The sequence below is a fragment of the Pecten maximus genome, chromosome 9 (genome assembly GCF_902652985.1).
Source record: "Pecten maximus chromosome 9, xPecMax1.1, whole genome shotgun sequence".
Classification (NCBI taxonomy): Eukaryota; Metazoa; Mollusca; class Bivalvia; order Pectinida; family Pectinidae; genus Pecten; species Pecten maximus.
The window spans coordinates 9,656,005-9,673,705 of record NC_047023.1 but is presented as its reverse complement, the minus strand read 5'-3'; the positions used below and the strand labels follow the sequence as shown (position 1 = coordinate 9,673,705).

Genomic DNA, 17,701 nt, shown 5'->3' with positions numbered 1-17,701 from the left:
TTTTATCCCAGTACGTCATTAGTACGAAATGTTTCTATGAAGTTCTGTGTTTTCTGACAGCATGAATGTGTAAATAAATTCATGTGAACTTATTTATAAATGATGAATATTTCGTTTGAGTTATCCTATGCACTGCTACTGAAAATAGAATGACGTAGGATCACAGGTCAAAAAGGCGGAAATTTCCCAGATGGGGGGCTCCCTGTCCACTGTAAAAGTCATGTTTACCGTCTTTCGAGTACCCGTTTTTGTCATTATACCTATACAATGACATAATTTAAAGTTAACAAAAAAGGAATAACATTAATACGATATCAATTTCACATCGTTTGAACTTCAAAGGAGCAATTGGGGGATGGAGACACTATTCATATAAAAACATTTTGTGTGAGTCCTACATAGATATGTCTTTACAGTTCCCCCATCGGTATGTATTATCAAAGCAATTCAGCCTTTATACTGATTAAATACAAAAGAATGCGACATTGTAAACAATTGTACTGGTGTATTTTGAAAAGAAAGATATGTATTTATTATGTTTAAATACTTTAATTCAATTCGGAAAAAATGTTTAAATGTCATTTTATAAGATTATTCTATGATGCATTTAAGTTTTAGTGTTTGCTGATTGATTGTTCTTTCTGCATTTTTTGTTTCTTATTAAGCGAGGTTGATGATTGCTGTTTCGTAATTTGATAGTATTCTCTGTTGTAGGTTCAAGACCAAAATTCTTGTAAACCAACAATTAATTTTTTTTTCGGTTTCTTGAACACATTTTTTTGGAAATTTTCACGCAACAGGAAAACAATCTTCGGTGAGTGGAGTTAAAACCAAAATTGTGTTCATATATGCGAACACCTTTGCGGTGTTTCAAACGCTGTACGTCATTATGTATGTATGCATACTCATTCATGTTTAACAGGAGAAGACCGATTAAATTCTAAACTTGTGTCTGATATCGAATGTATATTTGTCATTAAAATATGTTTAAATAAAATCATAATCTTATGTATAAATACGCTTATTTACAAGTTTACATGTCATACATTTTTATTTTAGACGATTTTCGATCATACGGCGTTATTATCTCGGTATAACCTTGTTCTTACTAATTGTTTAACGTTCCTGATGTATATCGACCCACCTACATCGGATCAGTTTATTTCACCTATTCAAACACTAGGTGTATCATCAAAAGTCTTAATGAAAGAGAACATTTTATAGCTAAGAAACAAATCCCTTTGACAGCTGACCATATACAAGTTGAATTGGAACCATCACAAGATGTAATATTATTTACAGGAGAAATCTCAGAAACAATTCTAACTCCCTCACTGGTTGTTTGAACTAGGAGCCGATGTGACTTATACTTATGTTTATAAACGTCACACCGAGACCCTTGCATCTGCACAAAGGTCTTATCTACTACAAAAATGTACAAGTACATAATACTTACCCCGATATGTCCGTTCACCGTCGTTTGAGCCGGACGCCATTTCCAAAGGTAGACCAGAGTGTCTTTCTGTGCTTATGTAGCCACTGTTAACCGAAATAAAATAATAAGTACTGTCGGTACTGAAGGAAGCGTTAGTCACATGTAACAGTAATATTTGTAATAAAACAAGAAAAGAATTTATCGATCCGATACACTCATGGACGAGATTTAATGTAGTTAAACCATTTTTACTTAAATGCTTTAAGCCAACTGGACGTAATGATTTAAACTGCTCTGATGTGCACCATGTTTTAATTACCATGAAAGTTTCAAACAACATTCTACTTCAGTTGTTAAACATTTCCAATTCAGTGTTTGAAGTAAACTTTTACCGAGTTTGTTTAACATTTCTACTTACAAGTTTAAGTGTTAAAGCCAGCTTCCATTAAGTAGTTAAACATTCCTACTTAATTGTTCAAATACACTTCCACTGTAATGGTTAACAATCATACTTAATTGTTTCAAACCGATCGGATGTACATAATGGTTTTAACATCCTGTTGGATTTCATTGTTTTTAACCATCGTGATGTATATAACGCTTTTAACTGTCTAAGTTTCAAACAAACTTCTACTTAAGCAGTTAAACATTTCTACTTACGTGTCAAACTTAAACAGTTCAAAATTTACCTTGATCTTTGTTTAAACCCAATTTCTACGTAAGTATTTAAACATTTCTATTGAAGTATTTCTAACCAATTTCTACTTATTTATATGTACAATTTGTAAGTCTTCAAAACAAGAATGATTCCAATATATTTAACAAGAGGACCATGGGCCTTAACAGTCATCTGAAAAACACTTACATTAGGGACACATCCCTCAATCCAGCATCATTACCATAAATTATTTATATGCAGCCAGTTATGTTTCAGATCAAATCTGCTTTTTATCCATTTTGGCTTAAAGGAGGAGCAGCATCTTAAAGCAGCCAAGTTCTCATTTTCGGGGCATGCCCCTCTGTCTCAATTGGTGGGACAAGCCTCATTTATATCAATAAGGGATTTCCCCAATGATGTTTCATATTAAATATTGTTGTAATCAATTAAGTCATTAATGAGGAGTAGTATTTTAATGTTCTCCTTTTGGGCACCCTATCCTTCTTTCAGGGCTCAGACCTGCCTCATTTATATAAATTATGATTGCTGTTCCCTTAAGGTGTTTCAAACCAAATTTGGTTGTAATCAATAAAGGCGTGATTTTAAAGCAAAGGTTTTGCTAAGTTCTCCTTTTGGGGCCTGGCCCCTCTGTCCCCACAAGCCTTATTTATATAAATTGTGACTGCCCTACCCGAATGATTTTTCACACCAAATTTGGATGTAATCGACACAAGGGTTAAGGAGGAGTAGGGTTTTAAAGCAAGAATTCGCCAAGTTCTCCTTTTGGGGCCCCACGCCTCGGGCCCCAGGGGTCAAACCAGCCTCATTTATATAAAATATGATTGCCCTCCCCCAATGATTCTTCAGACCAAATTAGGAAGTAATCCACCAAAGGGTTAAGGAGGAGTAGCGTTTTGAAATAAAAAGTCTTACGCACGGCGGACGGAACACGATGGCTATAGGTCATCCTGACCCTTTGGGTCAGATGAACTAAAAATAGGTCAACCCTCGTGTGTTTGAAAATAAGTCTTGGTTGACTTGTTTACCGGTATAAGATGAAACACTAGTACTGTTCACAACAAATTTGGATGTAATCCAGCTAAAGATTAAGGAGTAGGGTTTTAAAGCAAAATTTCAGTAAAGTTCCCTTTTTTGAGCCCCTGCCCCTCTGGCTCTAGGGGACGGACCTGCCTCATTTATATAAAATATGACTACTCTCCCCCAATGATTTTTCACACCAAATTTAGTTGTAATCTACTAAAGGGTAAAGGGGGATTAGGATTTTATAGCAAAAATTTACCAAAGTTTCCCTTTTGGGGGCCCGCCCCTCGGGCCCTAGGGGTCAGACCAGCCTCACTTATATAAATTATTATTGCTCTCCCCCAATGATGTTTCAAATCGAATTTGGATGAAATCCACCAAAGGATTAAGGAGGAGTAGGATTTTGTTGCAAAAATTCACCAAAGTTCCCTATTTGATGCCCCGCCCCTCCGGCACCAGTGCTCACACCAGCCTCATTTATATGAAATATGACTGCCCTCCCCCAATGTTTTACAGCAGATTTCGTTGTAATCTACCAAAGGGTAAGGGAAGAGTAGGATTTTATAGCAAAAATTCACTGATGTTCCCTTTTTGGGGCCCCGCTCCTCAGGCCCTAGGGCTCAGACCAGCCTCATTTATATAAAATATGATAGTCCTCCCTAATTATGTTTCACACCAAATTTAGTTGTAATCCACCCAGGGGTAAAGGAGGAGGAGGATTTTATAGCAAAAATTCACCCAAATTTCCATTTTGAGGCCCCGCCCCTGTGGCCCCACGGCTCACATCGGCCTCTTTTATATAAAATACGACTGCCTTCCCCTAATGATGTTTCACACCAAATTTAGTTGTAATCCACCAAAGGGTAAAGGAGGAGTAAGATTTTATTCACTGAATTTCTCGATTTGAATTTCCCCTTTGGGGCCCCGCCCGTCAGGCCCCAGGGGTAAGACCAGCCTCATTCATATTAAATATGACTGCCCTCCCCCAATGATGCTTCAAATCAAATTTGGAAGTAATCCACCCAAGGGTAAACGAGGAGTAGCGTTTTGAAAAAAGTCTAACACACGGCGGACGGCGCACGGCGCACAACGACGGGCGGAACACGATGGCTATAGGTCATTCTGTCCCTTTGGGGCCCTAGAGGTTAAACCAGCCTCATTTATATAACATATAATTGCTCTCCCCCAATGATGTTTCAATCCAAATTTAGAAGTAATCAGCCCAAGGGTTAAGGAGACGTAGGGTTTTAAATAGGTAGAAGTTTCAAAGTTCCCCGTTTGGGGCCCCACCCCTCTGATCCCAGGGGTCAGACCAGCCTCATTTTTATAAAATGATTGTCCTCACCCAATAATGCTTAATATTAAATTTGGAAGTATTCAGCCTTGGGTTAAGGAGGAGTAGGGTTTTGAATGGAAAAGTTTACGCACGGCACGATGGCGGACGACGACGACGAAACACGATGGCTATAGGTCATCCTGACCCTTTAGGTCAGATGACCTAACAAAGGTAACAGAAAAGAAAATATTATATTATGTCAACTTGTACAATAATAATAGTACAGAAATAATGCAAGTAATTTAAATTTTGACCGTTTTGATTATCATCTTATAGATTCACCATTATGCAGATATAATCAAGGGGACGAAACTTCATACCATTACTTTTTTGAATGCTGCTGAAACAAAATATCAATAACCAGCATCTTCTAACCACTAGTATTAACACATGGAAATTACTGGTTGTCTGATGAAATTAATATCATCATTCTGAACGCCGTTCAAAAATACATTAGAGAAAGTAAGCGATTTGATCAAACTCAAAATCAACCATATTTATTCAAATGTTATTTTCTAGACCCAGACTCACACAATTAGTATTTGATTATTATTTTACCTGTATTTACATATATTCTATATTGTTCATATTATTGATGTAAGAATGTGGTGAACCTTCGACCTGCTTCAAAAGTCAGCTGATCCCTGAATATCTCTGATTGATTTATTGAATTCAAAACTAGTATATTCAACTACAATCTTAACTATGAAACATTATCATAATTTGACAAAGGATATACTAGAACCTTATTACCTCCCTTTTCCACTAACTGTTAGTTCTTTTCAAAATTACCTCCCTTTGGCCATGAAAATGAATATATTCATAAAAGATGTTTCATCTCCATTGACTTAATTTATATACATATTTCTTGTTTTTCTTCACTTTAAATTGTTTATAGTTTAATTCTACTATTATTCTGTTTGTATTGGTGAAGGCTTATATAGGCCTAGCCTACTGTCTAACCCATTTGTAGAAATGTTATACAATAAAATATGTTGAAATGAAATACATAGGGTATGTGAGTTTGCGACACTAAAAGTCGAAATCTAAAATATGTTTTTAGAATTCAAGCTTAGGAGTACCTTTGTAAATGTCATATGGTTATCCATAGAAAATTATAATTTCGGACCTCTTACCTGTTTTGAGATCGATATGTTTGACGTTTCTACTTATTCTCGCTATAAACGAACCAACAATTGGTTTATTAGAAAGAGTTGGTATGCATTTGTGAATACCAGAGTGTGCCATTTTCAAAAGAAACACAGGTAAAACCATAGCTAATATCGCAACCCCTGGTGTTTGTACAAACTATTTCAACAGCAAATAATATTTACTGGAAGTTTTGTCATGAACCTTAACAGCGGTCGATATATCCCAGACATGGCAACACGAACCACGTATATTGTTGTATGTATATTTTGGTATTTTATCCTTAATTGGCCGCCCATATGGGCGATAGCCTTCAGATTGTTGCGCGTAGTTTCAACAGAAGATTTAAAGGCCAATATTGGAAGATACTCGAACGATTCAATTGCTATATATTCATAACATAATCAATAAAATCATTGATATATTTATTAATTTAATTGCGCTAGGTTATAATGCGAACTAAATTTCTTGTAGTGAAATGGCTTTCCCCATCTTCAAAATAACCTAGGCATCTCGCAGTTATCTCCCTTCCAAAAGTATTTTCAATAAATTGATAAATGTCTAATGCAAAAATCGATGCAGGGCAATATAGTATAAAATTTTGATTGACAGTAATTGTTGTTTTAAAAGTCCCTGAAATATTCACAACATTATCAGCATATTTCAATAATTTTTTGTACAAGTCTACTTCGAACGACTTAGGGTTGGATACCGTTAAGAACGAAATGAAATGATAGATACCCACAAAACGATACCGAAACTTCATTAATACCGATATCAATACCTTTTCGAGTGATAAATCATGACTATAATATTTGGATTTGCATATTTAAGAAACTTTAACCCGAGTTCCCTCTGGCAGTGACACCGTGTCTGACATGACACCACTTTCTAATTTAGATAACAAAAATAGATTCATACGTTTTAGCTTCACGACTTAAACCATTGATAAAAATAAATAAAAGTACAGAGCAAAATTGATATAAAAAAGACTTATAGGGTATAATATAAGGCAAATTCAGGACGTTTTAAAAAATTTGGGGAAATGCTAGATTTGATATGGTAGAGTAGAGTGTATGGTTGCTTGGACAAAATTGGTTTTGGCCGTTCAGGCATCGATAGTTTAAACTAGTGTTATACACCAATATCAAAGGCTGCGTTAAAAACAATGACTATTTGGCCGGAAGTTGCGTCATGTCACGCGGTATCCCACAGGGGTGCCCTCTATCATGTTTTACCTTCGTTTTAGTTCCTAAACTACTCGCTGAAAAAATGAACAGATGTTCATATAAGCGGAATTAAGATTAGAAATAGGAATATGAAAATAGTCCTACTAGCAGATGGCACTACAGGAATAAGGACATCAGAGCGTTATTAATCGTTGAGCAGTTCGGAAAAGTGTCTGGTCTACAATTGAATAAATCTAAGACCGAGGGTTTGTATTTCGGCTGTAACAAAAACACAGATAATATTTTTATGGGTATTAACAGGGTGAAGAAAATTAAGTTGTTGGAAACTTCGACACAAAAGGTAAGTTTCGCTCTTAATAAAAGAATAACAAGTATTGATGAACATTTGAAAAAAGAAAAGAAAATTGACCATTATATGAAAGTTTGTCGTTGTGCATGTTCAGGCTAAAATAATAGGCCTCATATAACTAAATCAGCCAATTAGCTGGTGTTTCGCCTGAAGCAAGTCATGTTTCTTCGATTTGTAGCGTGAAATGAATTTGGTGATTTCTATATACGAGAATCGGGGATCATACATGTTCCTCTGTTATAGGGGATCATATATGTTCCTCTGTAATAGGGGATCATACATGTTCCTCTGTTATAGGGGATCATACATGTTCCTCTGTTATAGGGGGATCATATATGTTCCTCTGTTATAGGGGATCATACATGTTCCTCTGTTATAGGGGATCATATATGTTCCTCTGTTATAGGGGGATCATACATGTTCCTCTGTTATAGGGGATCATACAGGTTCCTGTTATAGGGGGATCATATATGTTCCTCTGTAATAGGGGATCATATATGTTCCTCTGTAATAGGGGATCATACATGTTCCTCTGTTATAGGGGATCATACATGTTCCTCTGTTATAGGGGATCATACATGTTCCTCTGTTATAGGGGATCATACATGTTCCTCTGTTATAGGGGATCATACATGTTCCTCTGTTATAGGGGATCATACATGTTCCTCTGTTATAGGGGATCATATATGTTCCTCTGTTATAGGGGGATCATACATGTTCTTCTGTTATAGGGGATCATACATGTTCCTCTGTTATAGGGGATCATACATGTTCCTCTGTTATAGGGGATCATACATGTTCCTCTGTTATAGGGGATCATACAGGTTCCTGTTATAGGGGGATCATACATGTTCCTCTGTTATAGGGGATCATATATGTTCCTGTTATAGAAGGATCATGCATGTTCCTCTGTTATAGGAGGATCATACATGTTCCTCTGTTATAGGGGATCATATATGTTCCTCTGTTATAGGAGGATCATACATGTTCCTCTGTTATAGGGGGATCATAAATGTTCCTCTGTAATAGGGGAATCATACATGTTCCTCTGTTATAGGGGATCATATATGTTCCTGTTATAGAAGGATCATGCATGTTCCTCTGTTATAGGGGGATCATACATGTTCCTCTGTTATAGGGGATCATATATGTTCCTCTGTTATAGGGGATCATACATGTTCCTCTGTTATAGGGGATCATACAGGTTCCTGTTATAGGGGGATCATACATGTTCTTCTGTTGTAGGGGATCATATATGTTCCTGTTATAGGAGGATCATACATGTTCCTCTGTTATAGAAGGATCATGCATGTTCCTCTGTTATAGGGGGATCATACATGTTCCTCTGTTATAGGGGATCATACATGTTCCTCTGTTATAGGGGATCATACATGTTCCTCTGTTATAGGGGGATCATACATGTTCCTGTTATAGGGGGATCATATATGTTCCTCTGTTAAAGGGGGATCATACATGTTCCTCTGTTATAGGGGGATCATACATGTTCCTCTGTTATAGGGGATCATACATGTTCCTCTGTTAGAGGGGATCATATATGTTCCTCTGTTATAGGGGATCATACATGTTCCTCTGTTATAGGGGATCATACATGTTCCTCTGTTATAGGGGATCATACATGTTCCTCTGTTATAGGGACCATATATGTTCCTCTGTTATAGGGGATCAATTTGGAAAATCAAAAATATACATTCCTACTGAAAATAGAATGACGGAAAATTCAAGGTGTAAAATGGCGTGAATTACCCAAGTGAGTGTTCCTCGGTGCACTTTAAATATCAGGGTTACTGTCTTTTGAGTACCCGTGTGCTCTTATGTGCCATTAAACCCATACAATAACAACATTGATCCGATAGAAAAAAAGTTTAATTTGATATACATTTCACACCATTTGAAGTTTAAACGAGCGAGTCACTAGTAATAACATATAGTAAATGATTTAGTTGTGGGAGTCCTAATACCACAGTAACATACTCAGCAAGTGTCCAATACGGAAATAAAGACATCAAACTTAACAGAAGTTCATTAATCTTTCAGACCTGGATGGAGTCTGATTTTTTTATTAATGATATAATTAATAATGATGGTTTAACTAAAATAAAAATAAAATACAATTAAAAGAAATAAGAGACTAGATGAGTGAGGTAAGTCAGGTAAAGAAATAGAGGGATATGATCAAGGGAGATAATACATGTGTAAATGTACAAACTTACTAAACTAACTGATTTATTAGTCATTGATAGAGGAGTTGGTATAAAAATGATCAGGTGAATCATAAGTTTCTTTGATTAGTATTTACACTGCTGTATAAGAAAAAGAAATCAGAGTCATACTACAGAGGTATGGGGTAAGATTTGTTTAAGTTAGAAAACAGTGGTTTGATTTTTCATGGAGTATTGGAATTTATCAATATCATTTTAAAAGAGAATAGCAGAAAAATGTTCAAATGTAAACTATTCCATAATATTCTTCCAAATGGAATCTTACTAAAAAGATTGGATATTATTGATAATGATGTTGTATGTCATGTAAAATTAAGGATAACTATAAGCACTGTTATATTATATGTCAATATGCCGATTCATTGTGGAATGTAATAGATAAACTTTTTTCAAAAAATTAATTACAATGTTCAGTTAAGAAATATGTATCACATTGTGATAGGATATAACTCCTGCAACGATATAGAGATATAAAATTATGAACAAACAGCAATGTATTTAAACGAGTAACAAGTATAAAACGAATAAAAATGACTTAAAGAATGAATAGAAAAAGAGTGCAATGATAATAACCATGGCTCTTGGAGCTTCTTAGCTCCTAAAATGTACTTAAATGTAAAAAGTTATGACTTATGAGTAAAGTTAAAGTATAATTTTTACATGAAAGGGGCGTATAGGTACTATATACGCTGCATGTGTATAGGTGGTGATTTTGGTGCATGATAAATTATCATTTAATCTACATCAATGTTACGACTATAAGTAATGCGATGCCTAAAAAATATTTTGATTTTTGATCTTTAATACAAACAGGATTTTCCAAACTAAATTCGAGTTTTCTACATTTTCCTTAATTCTATATACTTCTTTCAAAATACACGTTATTTGCTAAGGATTTACACAGGTCTAACCTGATATTTATTCCAATTAACATAAAAAGTCAATTTGTTGACATTGAATAAAAATTTAACACTTTTGAAACCGACGACATTGAAAGCAGGTCAAGACCTGTCATTTTAATCAAGCTTACAAACTCTTTATCCAACATAATGCTAACAAATTTAAAAGTGACCATTGTTTTTCGGTTAATGAGTAGTGGTTTCACGATTTTAAGATATTTGGTCACCTTGACTGACAGTAGATGAAGGTCAGGCGTATGGACAAAATTGGTAGCGCTCAATCCCAGTATACTACTACCCAATATAAAACCCAGTATATACAATGAAATTGACAAGACGTCGTTTAAAGATTTTAATCAATTTAACACCTCTAAAATAGATCATGGTCAGACATTTGGCCAAACTTTTATAATCGGAAAATTAAGAAATATTCTTGAAGATATAAAGCAAAAAATATGCTGTTGTTGTCATCTTTGTTGTGTCTAGCCCCGACGTTGCATACACCTATATGTATATTTTGAATTTCACCGCGTGGTAACCATTGAACCATCAAAACACCATTTCTTATATCCTTAAAGTTGGATATTAGCACATCGTTACCGTATCTCAACCTCGAGTTTCCCTTATTGTTTCAATATTGAATGATATTTCATACACGTCGCAAACTATTCATTTCTGAGTATGAATAAATCATTCAATCAATATTTACCTTTCTCAGCTCTTTACTTTCATTTTTGAGTCCATCTTCGAACTTCTTATTCTTTCGACTGCAGCACTTTGTTTTGAATTGAATCTGTAATGAAAAACATAAAACCATATAAAGAAATATTTGATAATATTTCGATCTAATTACTACCTTCTTTAGCACATGAGTGCATGTTATGTACATTTTAAACTTATCTAAAATATATTTTTATTTTAGGCAAAGTGATATTTCCTTCAGTGCTTTAGAGCACATACTGACAACGGAAATCTAGCACCTTTAATCATGTCTCAGTATATACATTAATAAAGCACGATATTCCATTGCAATCTAACAATCAATAGCTTGTTACTGAAAATCGAAGGAGAAGTTGTTCACTACAATATGGTGATAAAATATGGAAAGATTTTTTTTTTTTTTGGTGAAATATATTGAACAATTTTTTTAGAATCAAAGAGGAAGTTATGACACACAAAAGGCAAGTGAAATTAAAAGAAAAGAAGAGAATGCAGAAGCCAGCGGGAGAAATATGTATTATGCAAGTGGAAGTAGCCAGAATATATTGGCTATAACCAGACTTACTATCCACAAGAAACATGAAAGGAAGGCATTGATATTGATATTATTTGATAATTTTAAGAACTATATATGTTCCGATATTGCCAAACGCAAAACCTTTTTCAAGGAAACAAGTCATTATGTATATTTGGGAGGCTCACTCATTTCCGTACATCCTCAAACAGGTTTAGAACTTGTATGCATCTCGCTTAAAAAGTGTAAAGGGTACAATCCCCATTTAAATTCGTGTTGCAAATGAGGATGAGGCTATCAAAGAAACCATTATATATACGTGCGGTATGGGGTAGTATGTGCACTAAAAAGTGTCTGGCCCAAGGGCTTTTTCTGGGGGCTTTTTGGGGCTGTTAATGGGCCGCATTCCAATTCATTTTAAAGCCAAATTCAGAAAATTTTTCTGTTTACTCCTGAATTTGGTATATCTTCAAACTGTAATATGATATACATGTAAAATTTATACGATATTGATCGACATTGATTGATGATTTGACCTTTGACCTTTGGTGACTCATATAATGACCTTTGGAATAAATTATCACTGTTATCAGATATGCACATATGACATGTACACGATTTTGATCGACATTGATTGATAATTTGACCTGTGACCCTTGGTGACCTATATAATGACCTTTGGTATATCTTCAAACTGTGATATGACATACATGTAAAATGTATACTATATTGATCTACATTGATTGACAATTTGACCTGTGACCTTTTGGTGACACATATAATGACCTTTGGTATATCTTCAAACTGTAATATGATATACATGTAAAACGTATACGATATTGATCGACATTGATAAATTATTTGACCTGTGACCTTTCGGTGACACATATAATGACCTTTGGTATATCTTCAAACTGTAATATGATATACATGTAAAATGTATACGATTTTGATCGACATTGATTGATAATTTGACCTGTGACCCTTGGTGACCTATACAATGATCTTTGGTATATCTTCAAACTGTGATATGATATACATGTAAAATGTATACGATATTGATCGACATTGATTGACAATTTGACCTGTGACCTTTGGTGGCCCATATAATGACCTTTGGTATATCTTCAAACTGTAATATGATATACATGTAAAATGTATACGATATTGATCGACATTGATTGACAATTTGACCTGTGACCTTTGGTGACCTATACAATGATCTTTGGTATATCTTCAAACTGTAATATGATATACATGTAAAATGTATACGATATTGATCGACATTGATTGACAATTTGACCTGTGACCTTTGGTGACACATATAATGACCTTTGGTATATCTTCAAACTGTAATATGATATACATGTAAAATTTATACGATATTGATCGACATTGATTGACAATTTGACCTGTGACCTTTTGGTGACACATATAATGACCTTTGGTATATCTTCAAACTGTAATATGATATACATGTAAAATGTATACGATATTGATCGACATTGATTGACAATTTCACCTGTGACCTTTGGTGACACATATAATGACCTTTGGTATATCTTCAAACTGTAATATGATATACATGTAAAATTTATACGATATTGATCGACATTGATTGACAATTTGACCTGTGACCTTTGGTGACACATATAATGACCTTTGGTATATCTTCAAACTGTAATATGATATACAAATACATAGGATGGAAAACAAATTTTGAAACATTTTTGAGAGGCCAGCAGCAGGGATAATGAGATGTACACATTGCTATGGTGAGCAGGTTTAGTTGAAGTGTTGGGTAAGTCGGATGGATTACCTGTGTTTATCAAGTACATGTAAAATTTATACGATATTGATCGACTTTGATAGATGATTTGACCTTTGACTTTTGGTGACTCATATAATGACCTTTGGAATAAATTATCACTGTTATCAGATATGCACATATGACATGTACACGATTTTGATCGACATTGATTGATAATTTGACCTGTGACCCTTGGTGACCTATATAATGACTTTTGGTATATCCTCAAACTGTAATATGATATACATGTAAAATTTATACGATATTGATCGACATTGATAAAATATTTGACCTGTGACCTTTTGGTGACACATATAATGACCTTTGGTATATCTTCAAACTGTAATATGATATACATGTAAAATGTATACGATATTGATCGACATTGATTGACAATTTGACCTGTGACCTTTGGTGACACATATAATGACCTTTGGTATATCTTCAAACTGTAATATGATATACATGTAAAATTTATACGATATTGATCGACATTGATTGACAATTTGACCTGTGACCTTTGGTGACACATATAATGACCTTTGGTATATCTTCAAACTGTAATATGATATACATGTAAATTTTATACGATATTGATCGAATTGACAGATGATTTGACCTTTGACTTTTTGTGACTCATATAATGACCTTTAAAATAAATTATCACTGTTATCAGATATGCACATATGACATGTACACGATTTTGATCGACATTGATTGATAATTTGACCTGTGACCCTTGGTGACCTATATAATGACCTTTGGTTATCTTCAAACTGTGATATGATATACATGTAAATTTTATACGATATTGATCGACATTGATAGAATATTTGACCTTCGACCTTTGGTGGCATATATAATGACTTTGGTATAATTTATCATTATGATAAGATATTCATGTAACAAGTACACGATATTGATCGACATTGATTAACAATTTGACATGTGACCTTTGGTTACCCGTATAATGACCTTTGGTATAAATTTACTTATATAAGTTATGCATATATGTAACATGTACAAGATATTGATTGACATGGATTGACGATGTGACCTGTGACCTTTGGTAACCCATATAATAACAGTTGGTGTATCATCAAACTGTAATAAGATATGCATATAAAATGTATACGATTTTGATCCATATTTACCTTTGACCTTGGTTGGCGCATATAATGACCCTTCGTATAAATTTAAACAATAATAAGATAATTATGTATGATATTCATTGACATGGATAAACAATTTGTCCTATTAAGCGTTCGTTTTTTTTTCATAAACCGGGATCCACTGTAACATTTGAATATGGAACCGGTGTCATTTTAAACATATAATCTAGAAATGGGCCAGTATGTTTTGGGGTCCATTTCAACGTGGAATATGGAACTGGGGTCATTTAAAAAATATATATATACATGCATATATCATAGTGCGTCAGCATGTTGTGGTGGTCCATTTTCAACGTTAAATATGGAACCGGGGTCATTTTCAGCAAAGATATGGAAATGGGTCAGTATGTCGTGGGGTTCATTTTCAACGTTGAATATGGAACCCGGGTCATTCAAAAAAACATAATAATATGGAAATGGGTCAGTTTGTTGTGGGGTCCATTTTCAACGTTAAATATGGAACCGGGGTCATTTTCTGCAAATGATATGGAAATGGGTCAGTATGTCGTTGAGTCAATTTTCAGCGTTGAATATGAAACCGGGGTCATTTATTAAAAAAGGAATATGTAAATGGGTCAGTATGTTGTGGGGTCCATTGTTCAGCGTTAAATATGGAACCGGGGTCATTTTTCAGCAAATGATATGGAAATGGGTCAGTATGTCGTGTGGTCCATTTTCAACGTTGAATACATAACCGAGGTCATTTTCAGCAAATGATATGGAAATGGGTCAGTATGTCGTGTGGTCCATTTTCAACGTTGAATATATAACCGAGGTCATTTTCAGCAAATGATATGGAAATGGGTCAGTATGTCGTGGGATCCATTTTCAACGTTGAATATGGAAAGTTTATACCAAAGGTCATTAAAATTGATGTCAGCAGCCATGACAAAAGGTAGCAAGTCAGATTCTTCATAAATATGGACCAATGTTATGTACATGTCATATGCATGTCTTATCAAGTTAAAAGTAACACCAAAGGTCATAGGTCAATTTTTTTACCAATGTCGATTAATATCGTTTTCGTGCTAAGTGAACATCTTATAGCAGTGATAAGTTATACCAATGTTTAGTAAATGGGATACCAAAGGTCAAAGGTCAAATTATCAATCAATGTCGACCAATATTTAATACATTTCATATGCATACCATATTAGTTTGAATATCTCCCAAAGGTCATTATATGGGTCACTAAAGGTCACAGGTCAAATTCTTGATTAATTTGGACCAATGGCATATACATGTCATATGCATATCTTATAACGGTGGTAAGTTATACGATAGGTCATTATCTGGGTCACCAAAGGTCAAAGGTTAAATTTTTTATCAATGTCGATCAATATAGTGTGCATGTCATATGAATATCTTATAACAGTGATGAGTTATAGCAAAGGTCATTATATGGGTCACCAATGATCCTAGGTCAAATTGTTAATTAATGTCAATCAATATCGTGTACTTTTATAGGGATATCTTATTTAAAGTGATGCTAATTGTCATTATCTCGGTCACTAGTTGTCGCGAGTTAAAGTGTTAATCAATGTACATAAGTATTATATACATTTTATATACACTTCTCATAACAGCCCAATGTGATATCAAAGGTCACCTAAGGTCACAGGCCAATTTATTTTACCTTCAATATCGTTTATACATTGTATCATGTAAGCATATCTTATCGCAACGTCTAAGACAATGTAAACTGGTACCGATATCCAATACTTATATGTGGTTCAATATTCAACGGGGTCCATTTCAAACGGGTATGTAAAGAAAATTTAATATTTGGTTCCGTTTTCCACGGCATCCCGGTTCCATTTTCAACGTTGAAAGTGGAATGGAACCGGGTTCCATTTTCCCTGGGGGTCCATTTTCAACGTTACACCTGTACCTGCCACGATAGCCCTGGTCAGACACTACTACACTAATTTATCCGTTACATATTTTTTATTATTCTAACCCACTTTTTTATCATAGCGATCTAAATACACAATACGAATCTTTTTAAAAATGTGTTTTTATCTGTTTTTAAACTCAAATAAAATAAATTTAATAGTATTTGTTTGGTCCTTAATGACCATAGCTGTCGATGGGCCGTAAAATCTAAATAAACAAACCTCATAACCGGAGTCATGACAACGGGTAAAGGACAATAAGATTAATTGTCTGGAGACTTCGTTTCGAGTGATCTAAAACGAAAGTTCTTTCACTTCAAACTTGGTAACCGGTGAATATATCAATAGCTATGTAAAATCCACATTATCAATGGGGATCAATCATATTTCGAAAATAGTCTGCTTTTTAAGATAGAGTCTAAAATCACTGAGTGTTCATGACATGGCTGGAACTACCACTAAAAAACTTCCTGGTTGCTAAGTATTTACACTTGGAGTAAATACCTTATAATTGTATAATTGAAGCAAAGTAATTATGACAAAGTCGAAAAACAAAGTATAAAGTAAATACCTACATACCTTCCTTAGAGACAGGTGAGGGAGTGAGTGGTATACTGTCTGAAAGATCGCTCGCTATATGTTTGACCTTTCCTTCGGAGCCTAAATTACAATCAGAATGCGCATGCGTGCTGTATCTAAATCAATATTATTGATCATATATATATATATATATATATATAATTGGTCGTAGACATAGCTCTACAGATCTAATGTGCTTTTTTTTTACATGTACGACTTTAAATAAATCTTTTTGTATCTTGTAACATAAGGTATCCGCCAAGACTTCTGAACGGCTTCCCGGGGCAAATGAGTAAATCAAGCTATCAAATGATCTCAATATATAGGGACACCGTGACCGATATCATTAGTTATGGATGAAAGGCTGCACATACTCAAGTGTTTGGAAAATGGAAGTCTAAAGTCTGGATATAGGATATTGCCCCCCAAAGAATGAGAAAAGTCCCTTCCAAGCAAGAGGTGCTTAAATAAGTAGGAAAATATGCTTAAATCATTTATGCATTATGCAGAAATCCTGTCAACATTTCAGACTTAAAGACCACCACTAATCAGTACAGTCTGTTTTGACGTGTTTGCTTTGTGTGCACTTTGAATCCAGGAAGTAATTTCAATTCACACAGGACTTGGGATTGTGTTACAGTATGTGTATTTAGACCTTCCAAATTGTGTATAGCATATTTTAAGACGTTTTTGGAGGCTAGATTAAAATTCAGT

At 34.5% G+C, this 17,701-nt stretch overlaps 1 long non-coding RNA gene across 1 annotated transcript; it reads right to left on the bottom strand.

Annotated features, from left to right (window-relative positions):
• Nucleotides 1–1,454: 1,454 nt before the first annotated feature.
• Nucleotides 1,455–17,063, bottom strand: LOC117334537. Its single transcript, XR_004534193.1, has 3 exons — nucleotides 16,988–17,063; nucleotides 11,007–11,090; nucleotides 1,455–1,539 (listed from the first exon to the last, which is right to left on the bottom strand). It is a non-coding gene; the product is annotated as an uncharacterized LOC117334537 (long non-coding RNA).
• Between the last annotated feature and the right edge of the window lie 638 nt (nucleotides 17,064–17,701).